This window comes from Gossypium arboreum, chromosome 10, assembly GCF_025698485.1.
Source record: "Gossypium arboreum isolate Shixiya-1 chromosome 10, ASM2569848v2, whole genome shotgun sequence".
In the NCBI taxonomy this organism is placed as follows: Eukaryota; Viridiplantae; Streptophyta; class Magnoliopsida; order Malvales; family Malvaceae; genus Gossypium; species Gossypium arboreum.
The window spans coordinates 13,439,259-13,451,631 of record NC_069079.1 but is presented as its reverse complement, the minus strand read 5'-3'; the positions used below and the strand labels follow the sequence as shown (position 1 = coordinate 13,451,631).

Genomic DNA, 12,373 nt, shown 5'->3' with positions numbered 1-12,373 from the left:
TGACCATACGCCCTAACCAAACCTCATTACAACCCTCTAAAGACCTTTTGGTTGATGTATCATCTTAAATTATAGTGGTAGAGATTTGATTTTCATGCAAGCCTATGGTAATGACTTTCATTATTGACTATTGAGTGCTTCATTTATTGTACTTAAACACCTCGAGTGATTTGAGTGAATCTTTAGTGAGGATGTGAAACTCTATGATATTCTGAATCAAAGGTAATTACTTAGATGCGGAGAGACACCTATGTTTGCATGATTAAATACTCAACTTGGAATGTTTGGAACTTTTATGTTCTTTTAGTTGAATTCTCAATGTATGATTACTTATGGATTAATGTGAGATATTATCGATAGAAATTATAAGTTGAGAAGAATTTATTTTGATTATTAGTTGAGAATTTTGCTTGAGGACCAGCAAATGCTTAAGTGTGGGGGTATTTGATAAACCGAAAATTAGACATATTTTTACCCCATGTTTAATGCATTTTATGGATGATTTCTCATTAGAATTGGTAAATTCGATGCTTCTAATGCTTTAATTTCATGTTTTATACTTAGAAGAGCATAGGAGTGCGAAAGAAATGAGAAACGGGCCAAAAAACGAAGAAAATAGGCCAAAGTACTAAATCAACACGGCCTGGACCTCCTTACACGGGCAGACCATACGGCCGTGTCAATCTGGCATAATCGAAGCATGACTCACATGGGTATAGCACACACTCGTGCCATTCTAACAAGCTCGAGCACGCCCTGAAGTAATCGAACACGGGCGTGTCCCTACCGAGCCCAATTTGAGTCCAATTTGGAAAATTCAATTTTGAGGTCTTTTAGGCACTCCAAAGCCTATAAATACACCCTAGAGGAGGAATAAAATGAGGGGAGAATAGGGGGGTAAGGAATTACTCCAAGGAAGCTAATTGATCCATTTCAGAAGCCGGATTCTTCATCAAGACTGAAGATCTCTCCTCAATTTCCCTTCAGGAGTTTTGGGTTTTCTTTATGTTTTGTATTCTTTATTCTTCTGAGATGTTTTCTTATTTAGTTATGAACTAAAACCCTTAAATACCTAAGGGGAATGAAACCTAAGACGAATCTTGTTATTATTTTCTGAATCGTATGATAAATATTTAACTTGTTCATAATTATGTGTTCTTAATTCTTGTTTTGATATCCCAGGATACTGATTCAAGACATGTTCTTATTCAGAGGAGGAATAGACCCTGTTTAAGAGTACATTTTTCATAATTAAGAGGAGTTGATTGCGCACCTAGAAATAGGGTGACAAGATTTTTCCGGATTAGGGTGAAACCTAATAAGGGGATCCATAGATCGAGTTAATGCAACCCTAGAGTGTTAATTAGAGAAAAGTCTCGGTTATTCAATCTAGGGATTAGACGTTATTAGTCTTGAATAGGGATAATAACATAACTTAGGGTTCTCTACGGAACAAGTTGAATGAATAAATCGTCCGATTCAGAGCCAGAATAACAACTAAATTCTAGGTGGATTTTTCCTTCGGTATTGTCTTCATTCAATCGATTTTCCCAAAAACAATTCCCCAATTCATTTCTCTGTGAGTTCTTAGTTTAGATAATTAGTTAATTAAAGCAAAACATCTTTATTCTTAGGCTAGATAATAAAAAGACAGTCATTACTAGTACTTTTAGTTCCTTTGGATTCGACAATCTGGTCATGCAAAAACTGTACTACTGTTCGATAGGTACACTTGCCTACATTGCGGTAATAGTTAGTTCAAGAATGAGTAATTATAAATATTTAAAAGCTATCACGAAATAACGCGAACAGTTGCACAAATTCTTTGACTTGCAACTCTAATGGTCCAAACGATGTGGATTGAATAATTTCTCGGATTGGCTTCCACCAGAACCATATTTTCTTTACTTTCTTCATCCTCCAAAGGGTAAACCCTAAGGCTTTCTCCAATGGATCTTATTCAAAATTTCTTTCCCTAGAAATCAAGGTTTCTATCTCTTCCATAACTAAACACTCTTCTGTTGGATCGAGAAATTTCATCGCTGTAAGAATGTTAAAAGTTACCTGATCGTCTTGAACTCACATGGTGCGCTCGCATTTCTGCACATCAATTAACGTTCTTCCCGTGGCTAGGAAAGGTCTCCCAAGGATAATTGGAACTTTCTTATTTGCTTTAAAATCTAGAATAATGAAATCAGTAGGAAAAATAAATTTATCGACTCTTACCAAAACATCCTCGATCTTTCCTTCAAGGTATGCTAAAGATCGATCTGCTAGCTGGAGCGTCACAATTGTAGGTCTTACTTCTCCTATCCCTAGCATCTTGAAAATAGACTTGGGCATCAAGTTGATACTTGCTTCCAAGTACACAAAGCTTTACCACAGTAAGATTCACCAATGTTACAGGGTGTCGTAAAGCTTCCTGGATCCTTCAATTTTGGTGGCAACTTGTTCTGCAAGAACGCACTACACTTCTTTGTCAAGGCGACAATCTCATACTCACTTAGTCATTTCTTCTTGGATAGTACATCCTTTATAAACTTAACATAATTTGGCATTTGTTCTAAAGCCTCTACCAATGAAATATTTAAGTGTAATTGCTTTAGATAATCCAAAAACTTCTTGAACTGCACCTCCTGTTTCTGCTTGTGTTACTTCAATCTTTGCGGATATGGAGGTGATGGAAATTTCAGTTGAACAGGACAACTTTTCTGAATAGGTAAATCTACATCCAAAGAAGATGTTAAAGTATCTGAATTCACTAAGTTAGGATTTCCCTTGTCAGTCTTTACAGATTCTGATTCCTTCGGTGAAGGAATTTCAATAGATGGTTGATTCTTCTCAACAAGCTTATCTTTGACATCAATCAACCGGGGTTCCAGAATTTTACCACTTCGCAATGCCTTTACCTTGATATGATCTTTACACAAATTTCTTGGATTCTCAGTATTACTCGGCAAGGTTCCTTGCGGTCTATTATGAAGCTCTGTAGCTAACTGGCCCATTTGGTTTTCCAAATTTTTTAGTGTTACTGCTTGGCTTTGGATCAAAGCGTCATTCTTTGCCATGTATGCTTTCAACAAGTTCTTCAAATTATTTGATGCCTCAGCTTGAGTTGGTTTTAGAGCTTGCTGATTACACTCTTGAGATTGGTTGAGTCTATGTTGCATAAAGTTATTGTTTGGTCCGTTTCCTTGGTTGCTCCAAGAAAAGTTGGGGTGATTACGCCATGAAGGATTATAGAAGTTGGACTGGGGTCCTTGTCCACTCCTATTTTAGTGTTGGTTCCCCCCATAGTACACTGACTCAGGATTCAATGGGCAATTCTCGAAAGAATAACATTTTCCACAGTACACATAGGAAACTACTTTGAGCGGACTTGGTGGCTGAGCTGCAACATTATTAGCACTATTAGTAGTAAACTGCTTTACATAGAGGAAATAGATGATACCTGAGCTGATAACAAAGTGAGGGCATCAACTTTATGAACTCCAACTGTACATCTTCCTGAAGTTGTTCGATTTGTTGGCCATTATAGTTGTTCATCACGATCCTCTCGATGATCTCATAAGCCTCATTATAAGACTTAGAAAAAATTGCACCATTCGTAGAAGCACCTACCATCAATCTTGTATGTGCATTGAGACCATTATAGAATGTCTCCAACTGGATACAATGAGGAGTCCCATGATGAGGAAAGTTACGAAGTAACTCCTTGAGTTGCTCTCAAGCCTCATACAAAGACTCGTCATCCAATTGTTGGAAAGTTGTGATCTCGTTCCTCAACTTAGCGTTCTTGCTAGGTGGGAAATACTTAACCAAAAATCTCTCTGCTAATTTGTGCCATGAAGATATGGAACTTGGTGGCAATAAATTGAGCCATGCTCATGCTTGATCTCGCAACGAGTACGGAAACAACTTCAACCTCAGTGATTCTTTAGTCACACCGGCTATCTTGAATGAATCACTCACCTCCATAAACAATCGAAGGTGGAGATGTGGATCTTCCGTGGGCATACCACTAAATTGACCCACTATTTATAGCATTTGAAACATCACTGGTTTCAATTCGAATTGGGATGCCTCAATATCTGGCCTTCTAATTCCTGGATTTAACTCATTGAAAAGCGGCATAACATATTGTCTGATGCATCTATCCCTATCATAGGCAATGAGGATGGGATTTCATACATGATCGGCTTCATTACCTTGGTCTTGATTCTGATTTCCAAGGTCCATCTCGACTTGTCTTTGAGCTATAGTTCACGTCTTCTTTGAATGAAAGTTCACTTATTTCAGGGTCTACTGGGAGTAAATCGATAATCCGATCTATGTTCATAAACACCTGAAAAGAAAATCACAAAATTTAAAAGAATAAGTTAGTACTGTTAGAAATAACCAAATTGAAAATAAATAATTTCACAAAGAATGACTATGGCAACAGTTGACAATCCCCGGCAACGGCCCCAAAAAATTGTAACACTCGGGTTTATGCAAGTGTACATAGTAGTTATCAAGTACTAAGTAAGTATCGAGTTATCGTCTCCACAAGGATTGTATTTGTGCTAAGTCACTTAATTATAAAAATATTATTAACAACTTGGTAAATAGAAACACAATTTGATTTGGAAGTATTGATTAAAATTATGTAAAATTAATCTATATGCAATGATCCCCAATGTGATTTATCCTAACATGCAACTATATGAATGAAATAGATTTTAGCAGAATTAACACAATAAGCAATAATTATAACATAAATAATCTAGGACAATTAATTTAATTAAACTCAAATTATTATCAACATGCTTATCAATATTCGAAAAAACATTCCATGGCAACTCGATCTTCTATGAGTTTGGAAACCAAATTAGGTCCTTTCGTAATCCTTTACTTAGTAAATACGCATTTTACTAATCCTTATTTACTAAAGGTTTCATAGTATTTGTGCGAGGTAACAAGGACGTGTTAGGTTTGAAATAGTTTAATCACACAAATCTAAAAACTATGCAGATAACAGAGCCTGGTTAGGGTTGTTATGTAACCTGCAACTTAATCGGGTTAAGACCTAAATTGAGCATGCACATTTCAATTATGTGTCCATTAGCCGTTGTCTGGTTAGGATCACTCAGCTAATTCAAGTGCATTTCAATCACGTATGAACGAAATACAAACTTGATTTTAATTGAAAACATGATCGATTGAGGCACAAACATTATAAGCATGAATCAAATAATTATAATTTAATCAAACCAATCATCCTAACTTAAATAAAATTAAGTTATCATTGTTGTAAACAAGAACAGTAAACATATAGCAAACATTCTGGAATTGAGTTAAAGAAAAGAAAGATTAAACCCAAATCAAAGTGGCTGTCACCCAATGACGAGGGCTCCTTTGTTCCTTCGCTTTGCTCCTTTGCTGATGGCTCTCCGAGGTGGCCAACCAAGGGCTCTTTAAGAGGCTAACTTGATAAAAATCCTTATGCAAAGATGATGATAGGCGTGAGGGGGAAAGAAAGCTAAGAGAGTTGAGAGAGGAGAGAATGATGAATGAGTGAGGGATGCTGGATAAGTGAAACATGAGGTCTTATTTATAGGTGAGGCAAGGGAGCTAGTTTGCTAAAAATAGAAGTGTCCATCATTTGAAACTTCATCCAAGAGTGGCCAGCCATGATTTATGGGAGTGTGGCTGATTTTTTCTTGATTTAAGTGCCACAACATCATCAGGATCAGGACTCGGTCAATTGCAAATCTCCATGTAAATCTCCGATTTCTTCAACTCTTCAAGGACCTTGTGTAATTAAACCAAAATTTGATTTATGAAAATCCACATGCAACCAAATTTTGGGTTGACTTGGTCCTCCATTTGGATGGTTTTGTAATCAACATAAAGCTCCCCAACCTGTCCAACAATAGTAGATAATTTAGAGGACCAAATAATATAATTTAACCACTTTAATTAATCAATTTACTTAATTAATTAAAACTCAATTTATTAATGAAATATATTAAAATAAGTTATTAAATATAACTTTATATTTTCTTATTTAATTTAATCATGCATGGCCCACTTTATAGCTTGAAAATATAATATGCTCAAATTAATATAAAAGAAGTAATTTTACGCATGAAAACTATATAATAAAGCATAAAATCACATTTTAATAATTTCTATTTCCCAATTTCTTATTTTCATCTATTTCATTAGCTTATTAAACAATTACTTGGTTTTAACAACAAATATAAGTAAAAGGTGATGAATTATATAGGAAAAATCCTATATATTTTTAGGTTCTGATACTCCCAAGATGAATTGATAAACAACCACTATGTGTGATTGCGTGATTCGTAACAAGTAATAAATATTTATAATGAAGATCAAACCTAGACTAACTATTATCACGACGAAAAGGCAAGCGCACCTATCGAACAATAGTATAGTAACGGCAAGACTGGGATATCGTACCCAAGGGAACCAAAAGTACTAGTAATAACTATCTTTTTATTATCTAGCCTAAGAATAAAAGGGTTTGTTTTAATTAACTAATTATTTAAACTAAGAACGCGCAGAGAAAAGAATTGGGGAATTGCTTTTGGGAAAATCAATTGACTTGAGACAATATCTAAGGAAAAATCCACCTAGACTTTACTTGTTATTCTAGCTCCGAATCGGACGATTTAGTCATTCAACTTGTTCTGTAGATATCCCTAAGTTATGTTATTATCCCTATTCAAGACTAATAACGTCTAATCCCTAGATTGAATAACCGAGACTTTTCTCTAATTAACACTCTAGGGTTGCATTAACTATAACGTCTAATCCCTAGATTGAATAACCGAGACTTTTCTGTAATTAACACTCTAGGGTTGCATTAACTCGATCTATGGATCCCCTTATTAGGTTTCATCCTAATCCAGCAAAATCTTGTCACCCTATTTCTAGGCGCGCAATCAACTCCACTTAATTATGACAAATGTACTCTTAGGCGAGGTCTATTCCTCCTCGAATAAGGCGTGTCTTGAATCGGTATCTGGGATATCAAAACAAGAATTAAGAACAAGTTAAATATTTATCATACGATTGAAAACAATAACAAGATTCGTATTAGGTTTCATTCCCCTTAGGTATTTAGGGGATTTAGTTCATAACTAAATAAGAAAACATCTGAGAAAAATAAAGAATACAAAACATAAAGAAAACCCAAAACTCCTAAAGGGGAATTGAGGAGAGATCTTCAGTCTTGATGATGAATCCGGCTTCTGAGATGGATCAATCGGCTTCCTTGGGGTAATTCCTTACCCCTCTTCTCCGTCCCCCCTTTTCTCCTCCTCTAGTTCATATTTATAGGCTTTGGAATGCCTAGAAATCCTCCAAAGTGGCCTTTTCCGAATTGGACTTAACTTGGGCTCAGCAGGGACACGCCCGTGTGACAAGGCCGTGTGATGTGATTGCCAAGCCGTGTTCGATCCGTTAAATTGCACACAGCCATGTGGGTCAATGGCCAGGCCGTGTGAACTATGAAAGCCTTGGTCGACACCCTCGAAAGACACGGGCATGTGAGCTGCCCGTGTGGCAAGGCTTAGGCTGTGTCATCTTCTCGATTTGGTCCGTTTTGTCCCTTTTTGTCTTGTTTTTGGCTCCTTTTGACTCTTGGTGCTCTCTTGAGTACAAAACATGAAATTAAAGCATTAGGAGCATCGAATTCACCAATTCTAATGAGAAATCATCTATAAAATGCATTAAACATGGGGTAAAAATATGTATAATTTACGATTTATCAAATACCCCCACACTTAAGCATTTGCTTATCCTCAAGAAAAATTCTCAACTGATAATCAAAATAAATCCTTCTCCACTTATAATTTCTATCAATAATATCTCAAATTAATCCATAAGTAATCATACATTGAGAATTTAACTAAAAGAACATAAAAGTTTCAATCATTCCAAGTTGAGCATTTTATCTCGAAAATATAGGTGTCTTCCCTCATCTAAGTAATTACCTTTAATTCAGAATATCACAGAGTTTTACATCCTCGCTAAAGATTCACTCAAATCACTCGAGGTGTTTTAAAGACAATAAAGGAAGCACTCAATAGTCAATAATGGAAAGTTATTACCATAGGCTTGCATGAAAATCAAATCTCCACCACTTTAATTTTAAGATGATACATCAATCCAAAGGTCTTTAGAGGGTTGTAATGAGGCTTGGTTAGGGGGTGTGGTCACAAGCTGAAAGAAAGGGTTAGAATCGAGATTGAATTGAAAAGTTGCCTAACTAGAAAAAGAGTTAATCTTCACTTGCGAACAACAGAGCTTCTCTCAGAATATGAAATTACAGATGTGCATGCATAGTTGTGTTTTTTTTAAGAACAAGTTAAATAATATAGACTAAATATCAAGAACAAAACATAGCTAGGCAATCCATTCAACTCAAATCTCGAAAAAAATAGAGATTAATTTAGGGGATTTCAACAATAATGGGTTAAAGGTTAATATTAAGGGTAATACAAGAATTGGTTTGTTGGGCTCAAGGGGGTTTACTAGGGGTTAATCATGGAGGTAGGATTTTCATGGCATGAGTGGGTTAATCCTAAGTGCCTTAATCATTGTGATATATCAAATCAAATGGTGTGGTCTCGACATGCATAATCAAGCAAGTTCTAGAATAACAGTTCAATACTGACGCACTCAAAGCAATAATAAAAGTGAGCATGAAAGGATGAATAGATTCTCAAAAGGCTCAAAAATCTCACAAAAAATTATGGCTTTTTGATGTTTAGACTCGTGAATTCTAATTCAAAGTAGTACCTAGACTTGGGGAAACAACCTATAATTTAATTTCTTAAAAATCAACTTATCATGTTTGATTCTCTAATGTCTTAAAGTTTAAATAATCAATGCATAAATCCCTATGTTTTAATTCAAGATATATCAATCAAAATCATAAATCAATTAAAATTTATCCTAAATATGATATGCGAGTCTTTCATGAGAACAAGGTGATTATTCAGGGATCTTTTTCTGATACCCCCCCACACTTAAGATGTACATTGCCCTCAATGTACAATGATTGATGTTAGAGAATAAAAATAAGATAGGAAGAGAAGTGAAACTTCCTGTATGATGAATTCCTCGAACTTAGAGTTTTGGAGAGTGATCGGTTTGAGAGTGGAGGAGGATACTCCGGCAGTCGTAGAGGTTCATTTGGCCATAAGTCCTGCACCAAAAGAATATTATATCTAGTGGTAGCTATGGTCGTGGTCGAGCAAGACATGGCAGTCGTGGAGAACCTTCCCCGGTGGAGTTGTAGTTCCTATGTGATGATGAGCTTAGGAGTTCTATATAACTGTGATAAAATCAGGAACTTTTTAGGGGATATTAGGAAGTATAAGGATTTGACAAGAAATAACCGAAATAAAGAAGAAAAATAAAATTCTAAAATCTAATAAAAATAATAGAAATAGTTTTAATAATAAGTAAAAACAGAAAATAATAAATAAATATTTCTAAACATCTTCATTGCTGGATGGTTAGCGAGGCGGGACTGGTGATGAGATGGGAAGGTGCTGACAACTCTGTTGTAGAGTAGCATCAATGTTGTCAAATTGTTGAAAACACTGAAGCTTGAATCGGGTGAGGTGCTTAGAGATTTTAGCATATGAAGCTGCCACATGAACTGGACGAGAGGGTAGTGGTGGCTAAGAATAGGGACTAGGGAGTGGAAAAGGAGAGATTTCGGCTAGGGCTTTTGAAAGGAAGAAGAAAATGAATAGTGATTTGCTTATATAGGGGAGGGCCACACGGCCTAGGGCCACGCCCGTGTACTTATGAGAGTGAGCCCGTGTGTTTTGAATTTTGCAATTTTAGGTCATGCTTGGCTATTCTCCCACGCCCGTGTGTCTTGGGCGTGTGTGGTACACGGCCATATCGCACGGCCATGCCTAGCGTTGTTCGCTTCTCTCCCGCCCATGTTAAGGTACCATGCCAGTGTATTGTTATCCACAGCTTAACGGTACAGGCGTGTCTCACGCCTGTGTCGAAGAAACAAAATCGACCCTTGTCCCTAGCACGCCCGTGTATGTATCAAGTTCACCCACGGCCATGTCGCACGGCCGTGGGGATTTATCGTATCCCGTGGTTTGGGAAATCATTTACCCTGTTTTCACACGGCCGTATCGCATGGCCGTGTTTCCCTCCGTGTTGGGCACACGGCCTTAAGCACGACCGTGTTATCGGCCATGTGGTGCTAGGAACCTGTGCTTCAAATACTCTGTTAGTGATCTAAATGTTTAAAACTTGAATTTAAAATAATTTAAAATGGTTAGTACTCGGGTTGCCTCCCGAGAAGCGCTTATTTATAGTTTAAGCTTGACTTACCTCTCCGTTGATTTATCATGGTGGTTTGAGGAGTTCATACTCCTTGTTCCTGCTGAATCTTAAAATAAGGTTTTAATCAGGTGTTGTTTCCTTAAAAGTGTCGAACTTGGGGTGACTCACCTCAACCGTACCGAATGGGAAAATACTGAGTACCGTAAGAGGGATGTCCTCATTTGGTGTGGTAGTGACAATGTGGGGATCTGTGGCATCCAGTAAGACTTTATCGCCAACCTGAAGTTGATTAAGAGAGGTATTGGGCTTGTTTTGGCGTAGTTTCGGTTTACCATATGTTCTCGATTTGTGTGCTCGCCATTCATCTAGCTCCTCTATTTGAAGCCTTCGTTCCTCATGGGTGTCTTTATTCTCTACATGATAGTAGTGCACTATCTCCGTTGTCTTGGTTCGAGGAGGTTCTTGCAAGGACGATTGAGTATTAGTTTTATCATCGACAGGTTTTATAGCATTATATTAAGTTTTAGAGGTTTTGACTGAGTTGCGTGCTTGAAGTGTTACTGTGTCGTCACCTGCACGAAGTGTTAGCTCTCCTGTGCCTACATTAATGATAGTTCTGGCAGTTGCTAAAAAGGGTCATCCTAAAATTGAAGGTACCTCATTATACTCATCCATATCTAAGACGACAAAGTCTACTGGGTAAATAAATTTATTAATTTTAATGAGAACATCTTCAATAATACCCTTAGGAAATCTAACTGTTTTGTCAGCAAATTGTATGCTCATCCTAGTCTGTTTGGGTTTACCGAGACCTAGTCGTTTAAACATTTTATATGGCATAACATTTATACTTGCCCCTAGATCAGCTAAAGCATTATTCACAGATAAACTACCAATTAAGCAAGGAATTGTAAAACTCCCTGGATCTTTCAATTTGTTAGGTAGCTTATTCTTTAGAATAGCTGAGTAGACTGCATTGAGTTCCACATGCGATGTAGCATCTAATTTTCTTTTATAGGTCAGAAGTTCCTTTAAGAATTTTACTGAGTTGGGCATCTGCGAAAGAACTTTAATAAAGGGTAAGTTAATATGTAATTTTTTTAAGAGTTTGACAAACTTACTGAATTGTTCTTCTCTTCTGTCTTTCATCATCGCTTTAGGATATGGCACACGAGGTTCATCATTTGTACTTACCTGTTTGGGATCATTATTGTTTACCTCTTCTTGTCCTTTGTTCATCGCGTTGTCTTGCTGTATTTCTGGCTCGGGTGCAATGAGTCCGTCTTTATTTTGAGTGCTAATTGCATTGAGGTGTTCCCTCGAATTAGGTTCAGTATTACTTGGTAAGCTACCTTGTGGTCATTCGAAGATTAGTTTGGATAGTTGGCCTATCTGAGTTTCGAGTCCTTGGATTGATGCTTGTTGATTCTTAAGTGCTGTCTCAGTATTTTGAAAACGAGTTTCTGACGCCGAGATGAATTTAGAAAGCATCTCTTCAAGGGTTGGTTTCTTCTCTTGTTGATAAGGTGGCTGTTCAAAACCCTGAGAATTTTGTGGCTTTTGATTCCCTTGACCACCCTAGGAGAAATTTGGGTGGTTCCTCCAACTTGCATTATAGGTATTACTATATGGGTTATTTTGAGATCGGAAGTTTTTGTTACCCATATAGTTGACTTGTTCTTCTTCAGTTGTAGGATTGAAGGATTGGTATTCTGTATGCACACCTCCGCCACTTGAGTCACACCTCATTACTGGATGTACCTGCGTAGAACCAAGTAAGCCGTCAATCTTTTTATTGAGAAGTTCTACCTGATTAGAGAGCATGGTGACTGAATCGATGTTATAAACGTCGGTTGTTTTTGTTGGCTTAGTCCTCATAACTTGCCACTGATAGTTATTCAGTGACATCTCCTCTATAAAATCCTAGGCATCTTCCGGTGTTTTATTGTTGATGGTTCTGCCAGCAGCTGCGTCAACTATTTGCCGAGTCGAGGGATTCAGGCCATTGTGAAATGTTTTTACTTGAAGCCAAAGCGGT

General features: G+C 37.0%; 1 non-coding gene across 1 annotated transcript; it reads left to right on the top strand.

The window, feature by feature from the left end:
• The first annotated feature begins 3,682 nt into the window (after positions 1-3,682).
• On the top strand, positions 3,683-3,789 carry LOC128282686 (small nucleolar RNA R71). The gene has a single exon (XR_008273040.1). It is a non-coding gene; the product is annotated as a small nucleolar RNA R71 (small nucleolar RNA).
• Positions 3,790-12,373: the final 8,584 nt, after the last annotated feature.